General features: G+C 39.1%; 1 protein-coding gene across 9 annotated transcripts in view; it reads left to right on the top strand.

Moving 5' to 3' along the window:
* Nucleotides 1–14177, top strand: part of UPF2 (UPF2 regulator of nonsense mediated mRNA decay) — a 124358-nt gene that overhangs the window by 17973 nt on the left and 92208 nt on the right. The gene's annotated exons all lie outside the window — the stretch shown is intronic.

The following is a 14177-nucleotide window of genomic DNA, read 5'->3' on the forward strand; positions in this document are numbered from 1 at the left end:
AATGCAGTAGTAATAAGACCTAATAAGAACCTTGAAAAACTATTTGAAATGCTCTGCTGAATGTAAAAGGCTTTAAACTTAGAGAATAATAATTAACTCATAATATTATGATGAGTTCCTTTGAGTTCTTTTGTAACTAATTTCCTTGGTTTATATCCAAGGGGCCTGTCGTAAACCATACTTGAATTATAGAAAGATTCACTTTATTTATCAAACTAGAGGCCTGGTGCATGAAAATTGTGCACTCAGCAGGGGTAGGGGGCGGTTGTCCCTCAGCCTGGCCTGCACCCCCTGGCAGTCTGGGGCTCTCGAAGTCCAGGACCCCTCGCTCCTTACTGCCCGCCTGCTCGGCTCCTTAGCGCTGCCTGGACCCCGGCTTCTGGCTGAGCAGCGTTCCCCCTGTGGGAACACGCTGACCACTAGGGGACAGCTCCAGCTCCCTGGTGGTCAGTGTGCATCATAGCAACCAGTTGTTCTGCCATTCGGTCAATTTGCATATTAGGGTTTTATTATATAGGATTGGTGATAAAATGCATTTGATCTTTGGAATTCTAGTATATCAATATCCTCATTTTTAATCTGTTTGTTTTCAATGCTATATTTTCTTGCCATTTAGAACTAAATCTTACCTTACAGTTTGTGATATAAATTGTTTATTATTACGATGATGATGATGTACTTATTTATTTTTAATCCTCACCCAACTAGTGAGAGTATTTTTTTCATTGATTTTTAAAGAGAGTGGAAGGGTAGGGGAAGGGAAGAGAGAGAGAGGGAGAGGAAAGAGGGAGAAAAACATCAATGTAAGAGAGACACATGGGCTGGTTGCCTCCAGCATGTGCCCCGATTGAGGGCAGCGGTTGAACCTGCAACCCAGGTACATGCCCTTAACTGGAAATTGAACCCAAGACCCTGTGCTATGCAGGCCAATGCTCTAACCACTGAGCATGCCTGCCAGGGCTGTTTATGATTTATGAGAGGAGCTGTTTTTCATATTATTTCAAAGGTGTTCTAAACTTCCTTTTTGATTATCCTTATGGTAGGTTCCTTAACATATTGCTCTAACCTGTCACACTAACTATTTGATAAAATAATTATATTTATGTTAGGTAGATAAGTATTAATAAATTAGTAATCTTTTTATTTTGTTTTTATTTTTGAAATAAGTTATTAATCTTAAAACTATCTGTCAATCCTATTTACTTAAAAATTTTAACAGGAAGTATTTGTACAGAGTGTGTATTATGTGCCGTCGAACCCGCTTCAACTCCTGATGACTCTGAATGAGTGATGTGTAGTGTCCTGTTCTCAACACCCTGCTCAGTTCCTATAGACTCATGCCCATAGCTTCTTTTTTTTTTTTTTAAACATATTTTTATTGATTTCAGAGAGGAAGGGAGAGGGAGAGAGAGATAGAAACATCAATGATGACAAGGAATCATTGATTGGCTGCTTTCTGCACACCGCCTGTTGGGGATCCAGCCCACAACCTAGGCATGTGCCCTTGATCAGAATCGAACCTGGGACCCTTAAGTCCGCAGGTTGATGCTCTATCCAAGTCAGCTAGGGCAGTGGTCGGCAAATTCATTAGTCAACAGAGCCCAAGATCAATAGTACAACAATTGAAATTTCTTTTGCGAGCCAAATTTTTAAAACTTAAACTATATAGATAGGTACATTGTTATTAACTTAATTAGGGTTCTCCTAAGCTGGCCTTTGCTAAAAACGTCCTCAATCTGATTGAGGTATGTTCGCTGAGGTCTCCCATCCACACACGTCTTGTATACTTGTTTCAGTTAGATGAGTGTGGATGGGAGAGTTGGAAGGGGTCAACCTCAGCGAATGTACCTCAAAACAGTGTACCTCCCCCGTGCTGTGTATCCCGTTGCCCGACCGACTGACACCCCCCACTTCTTCTAATGCCACTTCTTCAAAATAGACTCGCCCAGGCCAAAAACTGACTTCTGCACATGGGCCACGAAATTTCAATCGCACTGCCCGCATGTGGTATTTTGTGGAAGAGCCACACTCAAGGGGCCAAAGAGCCGCATGTGGCTCGCGAGCTGCGGTTTGCCGACCACTGGGCTAGGGCCATAGCTTCTTTTATGGAGTCAATTCATCTCATATGTGGTCTTCCTCTTTTCCTGCTGCTTTCTATTTCTCCCAGCACTCTTGTGTTTTCCAAAGCACCCTGCCTTCTCATGATGCACCAAAGTAGGGCAGTTTCAGTTTTGTCATTTTTGCTTCCAGTGATGTTTCAGGCTTAATTTGCTCTATGACCCACTTGTTCATCTTTTTGGCAGTCAAGGTATTGGTAGAGCTCTTCTCCAACACTGTATTTCAAATGAATCAGTTTTTTCCTGTCAACTTCTTCATTGTCCATCTTTCTCGTCTTTACATAGTAATTGGGAAGAGAAGGGTGTGGATGACCATTAGCCTTGGTCTCTAATGACACATCTTTGCTCTTGGGGATCTTTCCCAATTCTTCCGAGTCTCAGCCTTCTATTGATTTCTTGGCTGCAGTCTCAGATAAGTGAACCAAGGTAAACAAAATCTTTTTTTTTTTAATTAAATCTTTATTGTTCAGATTATTACATTTGTTCCTCTTTTTTCCCCCCCATAACTCCCCTCCTCCCAGTTCCCACCCCACCCTCCGCCCTCACTCCCCACCCACTGTCCTCATCCATAGGTTCACGATTTTTGTCCAGTCTCTTCCCACATCTCCCACACCCCTTTCCCCCCCAAGAATAGTCAGTCCATTCCCTTTCTATGTCCCTGATTCTATTATAATCACCAGTTCATTCTGTTCATCAGATTATTTATTCACTTGATTCTTAGATTCACTTGTTGATAGATGCATATTTGTTGTTCATAATTTGTATCTTTACCTTTTTCTTCCTCTTCCTCTTCTTAAAGGATACCTTTCAGCATTTCATATAATCCTGGTTTGGTGGTGATGAACTCCTTTAGCTTTTCCTTATCTGTGAAGCTCTTTATCTGACCTTCAATTCTGAATGATAGCTTTGCTGGATAAAGTAATCTTGGTTGTAGGTTCTTGGTATTCATCACTTTGAATATTTCTTGCCACTCCCTTCTGGCCTGCAAAGTTTCTGTTGAGAAGTCAGCTGACAGTCGTATGGGTACTCCCTTGTAGGTAACTGGGTTTCTTTCTCTTGCTGCTTTTAAGATTCTCTCTTTATCTTTTGCTCTTGGCATTTTAATTATGATGTGTCTTGGTGTGGTCCTATTTGGATTCCTTTTGTTTGGGGTTCTCCGCGCTTCTTGGACCTGTAAGTCCATTTCTTTCACCAGGTGGGGGAAGTTTTCTGTCATTATTTCTTCAAATATGTTTTCAATATCTTGCTCTCTCTCATCTTCTGGCACCCCTATAATTCTGATGTTGGTACGCTTGAAGCTGTCGCAGAGGCTCCTTACACTATCCTCGCATTTTTGGATTCTTTTTTCATTTTGTTTTTCCAGTTGGGTGTTTTTTCCTTCCTCGCATTTCAAATCATTGACTTGATTCTTGCACTCCTCTGGTCTGCTGTCGGGAGTCTGTATAATATTCGTTATTTCAGTCAGTGTATTCTTAATTTCTAGTTGGTTCCCCAATATAACATCGAGGGTCTTATTAGTTTTCGTGTAGATCTCATTAAGTTTATCGGCAGCTTCTAAACAGTTCTTGAGAGACCTTAAAAGTGTGGTTCTGAACTCTATATCTTCCATTGACAATTTTGTCCTGTTTCTTTGTCTCCGCATTTTGTTATGCTTCCTTGGTGCACCCCCTAGTGGTCTTTGTTCGCAGTCTTATAGTTAAATCTTGATTGTTGTAGCTAATTCCAGGGAGGGTTTGACCTCCAGGCCAAGTGGCTATGAGAATCAGCTGTGTCAGCAGTGAGAGAACTTCTGTCCTCTAGGGAGGTGCTAATCTAGCCTTTGCCTGAGGCTATCCGGCAAATGCCTCTGTGCAGGGCTTGGGCGGGGCGGGTCGCACAGGATCAACAGGGTGGGCGGGAGAGAGCAGTTATGGCGGCTCTCAGTCCTGTCCCCAGGGGCTCTGCCTCTCTGAGTCCCAGCACCCGCTACAAAGCTCGGAGAGAAAGCTGCACTCGCTCTGACCGAAACCAGACAGTCCCGCTTCTCCCGTTTGAGTCTGGGTCCCTAAAGACTCGCCCGGATCTGGAGCTCAGAGTCTGCGACTCCCTCCCGATTGAAAACGCCAACCGCCAGCCCGCTCCGCGCACTCCGCACCTCAGAATTTGACTTCAGCACTGCGCCTCCTCTGAGTGTCCGTGTGCGTTTCTCTTTCCTCCTAGTTGTAGGACTTCCACTCAGCCAGCGTTCCTGTGGTTCTGGGTGATGTCCCTTCCGTTTTTTGGTTTCACTTTTGAAGTAGTTGTTCAAAGCAGCAAACTCTGGTGTTAACCTATGCCGCCATCTTGGTTCTCCCCCAACAAAATCTTTAATAATTTCAGTGTCTTCATTATCTATGTTAAAGTTGTGTGTTTCTTCCGTAGTCATGATTTTTGTCTTTAATGTTCAAATGCAGTCCTGCTTTTGCACTTTCTTTCATGCCTATCAGAAGTCATTTGAAATCCTTGCAACTTTATGCCGGTAAGATAGTATCATCTTCCTATCTTAAGTTATTGTTATTTATTCTACCAATTTTCATTCCTTCTTCCTCTGAGTCTAGCCCAGTTTTGTATATGTTATGTTCTGCATACAGATTAAACAAATAGTTAAAATGCAACCTTGTCTGACACATTTGCCTCTGGGAGATTATTCTGCCTCCATATTCTGTCATGATAGTGACTTCCTGTTCAAGATACGGGTTATCCCTCAGGACAATCAAACACTGAGGCACACCCATTTCTTTCAGAGCAACCCATAGCTTTTCATGATCAGCACAATCAAAGGCTTTATTATAGTGTATAAAACACATAAACTAACCTGAAATTCTTGGGAGCACTCTGTTTTCCAGCAAATGCTCGCAACTAGATCTCAATATCTCTTCCTTTTCTGAATCCATCTTGAACATCTGACATTTCTTACACCATGTAAGGTCGAGGCCATTATTATTGTACTAGAGTAGTGGTTGGCACACTCGGCTCGTGAGCCACATGCAGCTCTTTGGCCCCTTGAGTGTGACTCTTCCACAAAATAACGGCTCTTCCACAAAAATACCGACTTCTGTGCATGGGCCAAGAAGTATTAATCGCACTGTACATGCGCGCCTGCATGTGGTATTTTGTGGAAGAGCCACACTCAATGGGCCAAAGAGCTGCATGTGGCTTGCGAGCCGCAGTTTGCTGACCACGGCACTAGAGGCCTGGTGCATGAAATTTGTGCACTTGGGCGTGGGGGGAGTCCCTTAGTCCGGATTATGAGGGCCCAGGCCAGGCCTAAGAACCCCACCAGTGCATAATCGGGGCTGGGGAGGGACACAGGAGATTGGCCAGCCAGGGATGGACTGTGAGAGGGCTCCAGGGCATGGCCGGTCCATCTCACTCAGTTCCAATTGGCGGGACCCCAGCAGCAAGCTAACCTACTGGTCAGAGCATCTGCCCTTTGGGGGTCAGTGCACGTCATAGCGAGCGGATGAGCGGCCTTAGCATATCATTAGCATATTATGCTTTGATTGGTTGAATGGCCGACCAGATAACTGGGCACTTAACATATTAGGTTTTTATTATATAGGATCACCTTACATATCACCTTACTTGTGTGGGAAATTTGAGCAATGGTGCTATTACTGTATTCCTTGGCATCTCCTTTCTTGATGATTGGGCTATATATTGGATGTTTTCAATCTGTAGGCCATTTTGTTTTCCATATTGTTGCCATATCTTGTTAGGATTTTAATAGATTCGGCACTTGTGTCTTGAAATAATTCCATTGGTATTTCATCTACCCCTGGTGATGTATTTCTTCTCAGTACTTTGAGGGGAGCTTTCACTTCATTTTCTAGAATTACAGGTTCTTCCTCATAGTAATCTTCCTCAAAGGTATCTGTCATTCTTTTGTTTCTTCTGTATAGATTTTCAGTATATTATTTCCACTTTCCCTTTTTTCTCTCCTAGCCAGATAGTGTGTTTCCTTGTTGGTTTTGTTCAGCATTCCTAAACTATGTTTGAATTTCCCTTTAATTTTTTAATCCTATGATAGAGATCTATTTTTCCTTTTTTATTGTTCTCTTTTATCTCTTTCTCTTTATGTGATAATTTTTGAAAAATTGAATGCTGGATATGAACCCTGCTTTTGTCACCTTTTACTTTTGCCTTTCATCGGTCTCTAACAATTTTTAGTATTTCCTCGATTTTTCCTCCTCCTTTTCTTCCTTCATTGTTTTAATTTTTCCCTAATAATATTTCCAGTTTTAGTCCACTGTTCTTTTGTTGTTTTTTTTTTTTGTTTTGTTTTTTTTTGTCAGTGAAGTTTAACAGTGCCAATTTTTTTTTTTTTTAATGTGGACTTTAAATCCATCAGGCATGTTATTTACATTTTATTTTTTTAGTGCTCTTCTTCACCTTTACTCTGTTTGATATTAACAGTTTATGGTTAGTACCACAGTTTGCTCCTGGTCTTGTTTTTGCAGAAAGAATACAGCTTCTCCTGCTTTCAGTTATGTAGTCCACTTTATTTTTTTATTAGCCATCCCATGATGTCCATTTATACAGTCATCTTTTTGGTTATTAGAAGCATGTGTTTGTGATGGACAAGTTACAGGTTTCATAGAAATCTGCATGCTGATCTACTTCGTTTCTTAACTCCTAGGCCACATTTTCTGATGACATTTGATTCTGCTTTATCTCCTGCTTTTTTGTCCATTTATAATTGTCCAATGTCTTGTTTTGGTGTATGATTAAATTCTTCTTGGATCCTTGTGTAAAAGCTTTCAATTTCGCCCTGGCCGGTGTGCTCTGTGGCTAGAGTGTTGGCCCACACACTGAAGGGAAGGAATGAAGGGATATACCTGAGTTTCAGGTTGGATCCCCAGCCCTGGTGGGGTGGAGGCGGAAGCAACCAATCAATGTATGTCTCTCACATCTGTTTCTTTCTCTCTCCTGTCCCTCTCTCCCTCCCTTCCACTCTCTCTAAAAAAAAAAAAAAAAAAAAAAAAAAAAAAAAAAAAAAAAAAAAAATCAGTGGAAAAAATTGAATGAGAATTAACAGAAAAAAGAAAGCTTCCCATTTCATCTTCTTCAGCCTCTATAGTAGAAATGTAGATTTGAATGATTGTTATATTAATTAGGTTTCTTGGAAGTCTGATAGATATTCTGTCAGACCTTGCATTGTAGCCCCTAACTTCATGTGCTCATCTTGCCTAAGTATTAAAGCCACTCCTTATCTTCTGAGTTTGTCATTTCCAAGTAGAACACTTTGTAGTTGCCCAGTTGGTAATGTTGCATTCCAGTCCCCTGCTAACTGCAGGCATTGCAGTGTTTAGACATTCCATTTCTTGTTTTATAATTTCTAGCTTACCTTGGTTCATGCTTCTCACATTCCTAGTTCTGATTGTATATGCTGTGCAGCATCGTACTTTTCTTTTGCCTTTGCACACATCAGCTGGTAGATGTCATTTTGGCTTTGATCTGGGTGTGTCATTAGCAATAATGCTCTTTTCTAGTAACTTGACTGGTTTCCGATTTGGGAGTCTCATCTCTCAGCACTATCTCATATTTCAGTTTGGACTGTCTTATTATATTATTTTCAAGGTAAAACAAAAAATTTAACAAAAAGAAAGAAGGAAATGCAATAGTGGCTTACCACTGCCTTTGCATTGTGTGGGTCCAAACCACAGGTGCTTGAGTCCCAATCACCAAACACATATGAGATGTAAGGGCCCCTGTGGGTATTTGTAAAGTATCTACACTAATAAAAGAGAAACATGCAAATTGGTGTCACTCTGCTACACCCACCAGCCAATCAGATGAGTATGCAAATTAACCCAACAAAGGTGGCGGTTAATTTGCATACACAGGCACAGATCTAAGACCGAAGACAACGTAGAAGGAAGCCAAGCTCTGCAGAAGGGAGCGAAACTGCGGAGAAGCAAGTGGGGTGGTGGAGGCGGGAGCGAAGCTTCGCTCCAGCCGCAGGAAGCCCTATTCTTGCAGGAATCTTTCTGCAACAGGCCTCTAGTCCTTTTATAAGAAGGTATTTTGTATTTTACATCCTCAATAAGAAATGCCTGTTGTATATTATGAATACATGTATTTTGTTATCCTATATAATAAAGAGGAATATGCAAGTGGTTATTACACTGTGACGGGTAACGACCAATCAGCAGGGCAGTGAGCTACAAGCGGCATAGAGCTACAGGAGGGCGGGGCAATGAGCTACCTGTGGCAGAGAGCTACAGGGGGGTGGGGCAGTGGGTGGAGAGCTACAGGAGGGCGGGGCAGTGAGCTACGCAGCAGCAGAGAGCTACAAGCAGTGGTGGGTGGGGCGGTCAGCTGAGGCAAGTGGCAGCAAGCTACTCGTGCACAAATTCATGTGCAGGGCCACTAGTATTTATATATAATTGTACATAATTTTGACTTTTTAATCTCCTTATCATTGAGCATTGAAATTTTGAATTTTTTAAAAGACAATTCCATCACAGAATTTGTGTTTTGGCGGAATTTGGCTGATTTCTCAGAATTTTCTCAGTAAATTTATTATATTTTAGAACACAAATATTTTCATGGTATTTAGCATCCTTTGGTATTTACTTGGTTTATTTCTACCAAAATTTTAGATAGTTTTTAAAAAAATGCTAAATGACTTTTCAAGTATTTTTAGGCATTTTCCACAGGTAATAGATCTTGACAAAATTTTGTCAATGTTTTTAAAAGATACTTCCACCACGTGTAGAATTTTAGGGTGAAACTTTTTTTTTCTTTCAGTACTTTGAAGCTGTTGCTCTATTGTCTTTTAATTCGCATTGCTTTGAATGAGGAAGCTGCTATCATTCTTTGTTTTTTACATAATGTATTTTTTTTCTGATTGCTTTAAATTTTCTTGATTATCACTGATTTTTAAGCAACTTAATTATATGTGACTTGGTGTAGTTGTCTTTATGTTTTTTGTGCTTGGGGTTCATTGGACTTCTTCAATCTGGGTTTATAATTTTTATCAAATTTTAAAAATTTGACTCTTCTTCAAATATTTTTTCTGTTCTTCTTTCCTCCTATTGAGATTCAGTTACAATTATGCTAGGTGGTTTGAAGTTGTCCTTTTTATTCTTAAGTATTTAGTTTTGTATTGGACCGTTTCTATTCCTGTGTCCTCAAATTCACTAATTTTTTTCTTTTACAGTGTCTAATATACTGTTAATTCAATGTAAAGATGAAGTTTTTATCTCTAGAAGCTGGTTATATTTTCCATGGCCTTGACCATGCTCAGTCTATCTTTTAGCTTGTGGAGAATATGAAGTATAGTTAGAGTAACTGTTTTAATGTCTTTATCTACTAATTTTACAATTTATACTATTTCTGCATTGCTTTTAGTTATTGATTGATAGATTGATCTCCTATACATTTCTGGTAATTTTTCTACTTCTCTGCATGCCTAGTGTTTTATTGGATGCATGCTGGATATTTTTTTATTCTCAGAAATACCATTGAGATTTGTTCTGGACCTAGTTAAGTTACTTGGAAACAATTTCATTCTTTCCAGGCTTGCTTTGTTAGATGGGATCAGAGCAGTTTTTATTCTAGGACTAATTTTCCCTATTAGTAAATAAGTATTCTCTTATACTGATTTCCCATGAATTAGAAAATTCATGAGTTATTATTTTCCCACTTTCACCTAGATTCCTCACACATAGAAGCTGATCAGTATTCAGCTGAATATTCAAGGGACCTTCTGCAAATCTTTGTGTTCCTTTCTCTGTGGTACTCTGTCTTGCAAAATTTAGCCACCTGGGCTAGGGTCTTGCCAGACTCTCAGCTCTGTCTTCCTCAACTCATGGAGACTGCTGGGGTCTGCCTGGCTTCTTCCTTTCTTGGCCCTGGCCCACAGCGGTCACCAACCTTTTGGACGTCACGGATCACCAGAGGTCTGTGGACCACCGGTTGGCAACTGCTGCTCCAAAGGTTTCCTTAATATCTTACCAGGTAATAAGCTAGGGTAGTTAATTGTAGGGTCACTTTCTTCTCTCTCAGGAATCATTTTCCTGTGTTACCTGATGTCTAAGTGTTTTGACAACCATTGTATTTATTGTTTGCCTGGTTTTCTGGTACTTCATCTTGGCCTGAAGAGGCCTAAATTTTTCAGTAACTAGAATACCTTTTTTACCTCACAGAAATGAGATTGTATCATATATACTATTCTGCAACTACATTTTTAAGTTAATTATATATCATAGAGGTCTTTTTATATCAATTTGTGTTGTCATATAATTGTTTTAAATTGCTGCACAGTAGCATTCTGTTGTATGATTTTGCTGTATTTACCTAGTCTTCTGTTGACATTTAAGTTATATCTGGTTCTTAACTATTTTAGTCAGTGCTATAATAAAATTTCTGTACCTATGACTATTTATGTGTATGTGTACTACTAGTATTCAGGGATAAATCCCTAGAAGTAGAGTTCCTAAGTTAAAAGGTTATATGCATTTTTTTTTTAAAAAATATATTTTATTGATTTTTTACAGAGAGGAAGGGAGAGAGATAGAGAGTTAGAAACATCGATGAGAGAGAAACATCGATCAGCTGCCTCCTGCACATCTACTGGGGATATGCCCGCAACCCAGGTACATGCCCTTGACCGGAATCGAACCTGGGACCTTTCAGTCCGCAGGCCGACGCTCTATCCACTGAGCCAAACCGGTTTCGGCAGGTTATATGCATTTTTATGTTCAATATATAATGCCAAGTTTTCTTCCAAAAAATTTACATCCACTAAGTATATGAGAATGAATGTTTTCCTTTGCTCTCACCACTGAGCACAGTAACAAGGGCAGAAATGATTTTTTTAAAAATATACATTGCAATATCCACCATCCCCCCCAACCCCCCCACCACCACTTTTTCTGTTGCCTTTTGACTTCGTAGTATTTTTTGCCTCTCAGGACTTGAATTGTTTTTACAATTTAAAATATTATGCAAATGCATTATTTTTAAAATTTTTAAAATATATGTGCATATTATAGAGTAGAAAGTGAAATTCTCCTATCATATCTATTCTGTTCTCCAAGATAACTATGGTTAACAGTTTGATATGAATCTGTTTAGACCAGCCATGGGCAAACTACGGCCTGCGGGCCGGATCCGGCCTGTGTGAAATGAATAAAACTAAAAAAAAAAAAAAAAAAAGACCGTACCCTTTTATGTAATGATGTTTACTTTGAATTTATATTAGTTCACACAAACACTCTATCCATGCTTTTGTTCCGGCCCTCCGGTCTAGTTTAAGAATCCATTGTGGCCCTCGAGTCAAAAAGTTTGCCCACCCTTGGTTTAGACTTTGTTATATATAAAATGTATATACAAAATATATAATCAGCTATCCTCCTCCTATATAATAAAAGGCTAATATGCAAATCGACCAAATGGCAGAACGACCAGTTGCTATGTCGCAGACTGACCACCAGGGGGCAGACGCTTAATGCAGGAGCTGCCCCCTGGTGGTCTTTGCACTCCCACATGGGGAGCGCTGCTCAGCCAGAAGCCCTGAGCTGGGCTCATGGCTGGCGAGTGCAGCAGCAGTGGCGGGAGCCTCTCCTGCCTCTGCAGCAGCGCTAAGGATGTCCAACTGATGGCTTAGGCCCGTCAGTCCTAAGGGATGTCCTAAGCCGGCAGTCGGACATCCCCCGTGGACTCCTGGACTGCCAGAGGGCACAGGCCGGGCTGAAGGACCCCCCGCCCCCGAGTGCACGAATTTTGTGCACCGGGCCTCTAGTTTATGTATAACTTTATTGTTAATTTATATAGAATATTATTTTGCATGATTTCTTCTTTTCTTTTAATAATGTATTTTTGAGTCTTCTGAGTCAGTTCAGATAGATATGCCTCATTTATCTTAACATCTTATTAATGTTACATTGTGTGTGTGTGTGTGTGTGTGTATATACACATACATGTACATATATATAGATTACTTCTTAGCCTGTATCATATAGATATTTAGATTCTTTCCAGTTTTGCTCTGTTACAGTGTTACAATGAACATTCTTGTAAATCTTACTTTATATTTTCTGTTATTTCTGAGGTATGATTGCTAGATGGAATCTTGCACAATCAAACATTATGCTTACTTTAAATATTGATAAACAATGATTAGTTATTCTCCCCTAGTACTATATCAGTTTGTACTCTAGTTAAGATATGAGAGTGCTTCCTTCCCTACTGTCATGTCAACATTTGTTGATACTAATCTTTTAAACATAATTTTATGGGTCAAAGTGATGTTTGTTTTAACATTATTCTGATTAACACTGAGGTTAAGGATTATACTTTCTTACTCATTTGTTTAGAATCTTTATTTTTCTATTGGGGTTTTGGTCTTATTTGAAGAATCTCTTTATATTATGGATATTAATTCCACTATAAAAATTGCCAATATTGTCTTCTAGTTTGTCCTTTGCTTTTGTGTATTTTCTTCATTAAACAAATGATAGATTTATCTATCTTTTCCCTTAGAGTATATGGGTTTAGTGTATTATGTTTAAACATATTTGTTCTAAGGCATACAATTAATGAGTTAGGGAGGCATTTTTTTGTTGTTGTTTTTGCTGTTATTCTTGTTTATCCTTAACAACTTTTAATGAATAATCTAATTTTTCCTAGGGTTATTTTTAATCTGTATTATCATTCTTTTATTTACAATTCTTATTTGGAGAGAAGCACAGCGAGAATAGATAAATTTCTGAATGGTCTCATGATTATGAAGTAGGATGTTTAATTACTTTTAATGCTCTGAGTTTAAGAATATATAGTTGCATATAAAGGTAGACCCAGGTGTGTGTATATGTGTGTATGAGTGAGAATTTATATATGGTCTTCCACTCCCCTGAAATATCTATGTATGCCTTTATCTTTTCTTTCCTTTTCTAATTATTTATCAATTGATCAATTATGGTAATCTGCCTTATACCAAGGGTTATGCCAAAAGGAGGGATGCTTCTTTTTTTTAATTATATATTTCAATTGTAATTTACATTCAATATTATTTTATATTAGTTTCCGGTATACACAGTAGTGGTTAGACAATCATATACTGTACCCAGTGTTCCCCAGATATTTCCAGTACCCACCTGGCACCATACATAGTTATTGAAATATTTATTGACTATATTCCCTATGCTTACTTTACATCCCTGTAACAATTTTGTACTTCTATATTTTATTTTTATCTTTTAAAAAATATGTTTTTACTGATTTCGAAGAGAGGAAAGGAAAAGGAGAGAGAGAGAGAGAGAAACATCAATGATAAAAGAGAATTACCTTTTGCATACCACCTGCATGCCCCCTACTGGGGGTCAAGTACACAAACCTGGCATGTGCCCTCACCATGACCTCCTGGTTCATGGGTCAACACTCAGTCACTGAACCACATCTACTGGACTATTTTGTACTTCTTAATCTCTTTAGCTCTTTCACTTCCTCCCCTCTGGCAACCCCCAGTCCACTTTTTGTGTCCGTGAGTGTGTTTCAGTTTTGTTTATTTTCCACATGTGTGACCCCATGGTATTTGTCTTTCTCTGACTGGCTTATTTCACTTAGCATAATACTCTCTAGGTCTGTCCGTGCTGTTGCAAAGGGTAAAATGTCATTCTTTTTTTATGGCCAAGTAATGTTCCTTTGTGTGTACTAGGTGTACCAGTTAATATTCTGGATTTTTTTCAATAGATGGAGTTATATATGTTGATATATAAGCAATTTGATATGTATGCTATTTTGTTGTATTGACAGCAAGTTTCAAAACCTCATGTCAAATTTGCTGAAGGTGTTAACATCATAGATATTTTTATATTTCAAAATGTCGAATTTCATGCCAAAAAAAGAGCATTTGTGGGAAGTTTTAATTCATTACTTTATTTTGAAGAAAAAGTTATTGTATACTTTGGGAAGCTTATGGTGAACATGCTCCATCTCAAGATACTTGTGAATGCTGGTTTAAACGCTTTAAAAATGATGATTTCGATGTGAATGAAAGACAAAGAGCGTCCAGGTCAACTGCAAAAGTTTGAA

Source organism: Myotis daubentonii, chromosome 1 (genome assembly GCF_963259705.1).
Source record: "Myotis daubentonii chromosome 1, mMyoDau2.1, whole genome shotgun sequence".
NCBI classification, from domain to species: Eukaryota; Metazoa; Chordata; class Mammalia; order Chiroptera; family Vespertilionidae; genus Myotis; species Myotis daubentonii.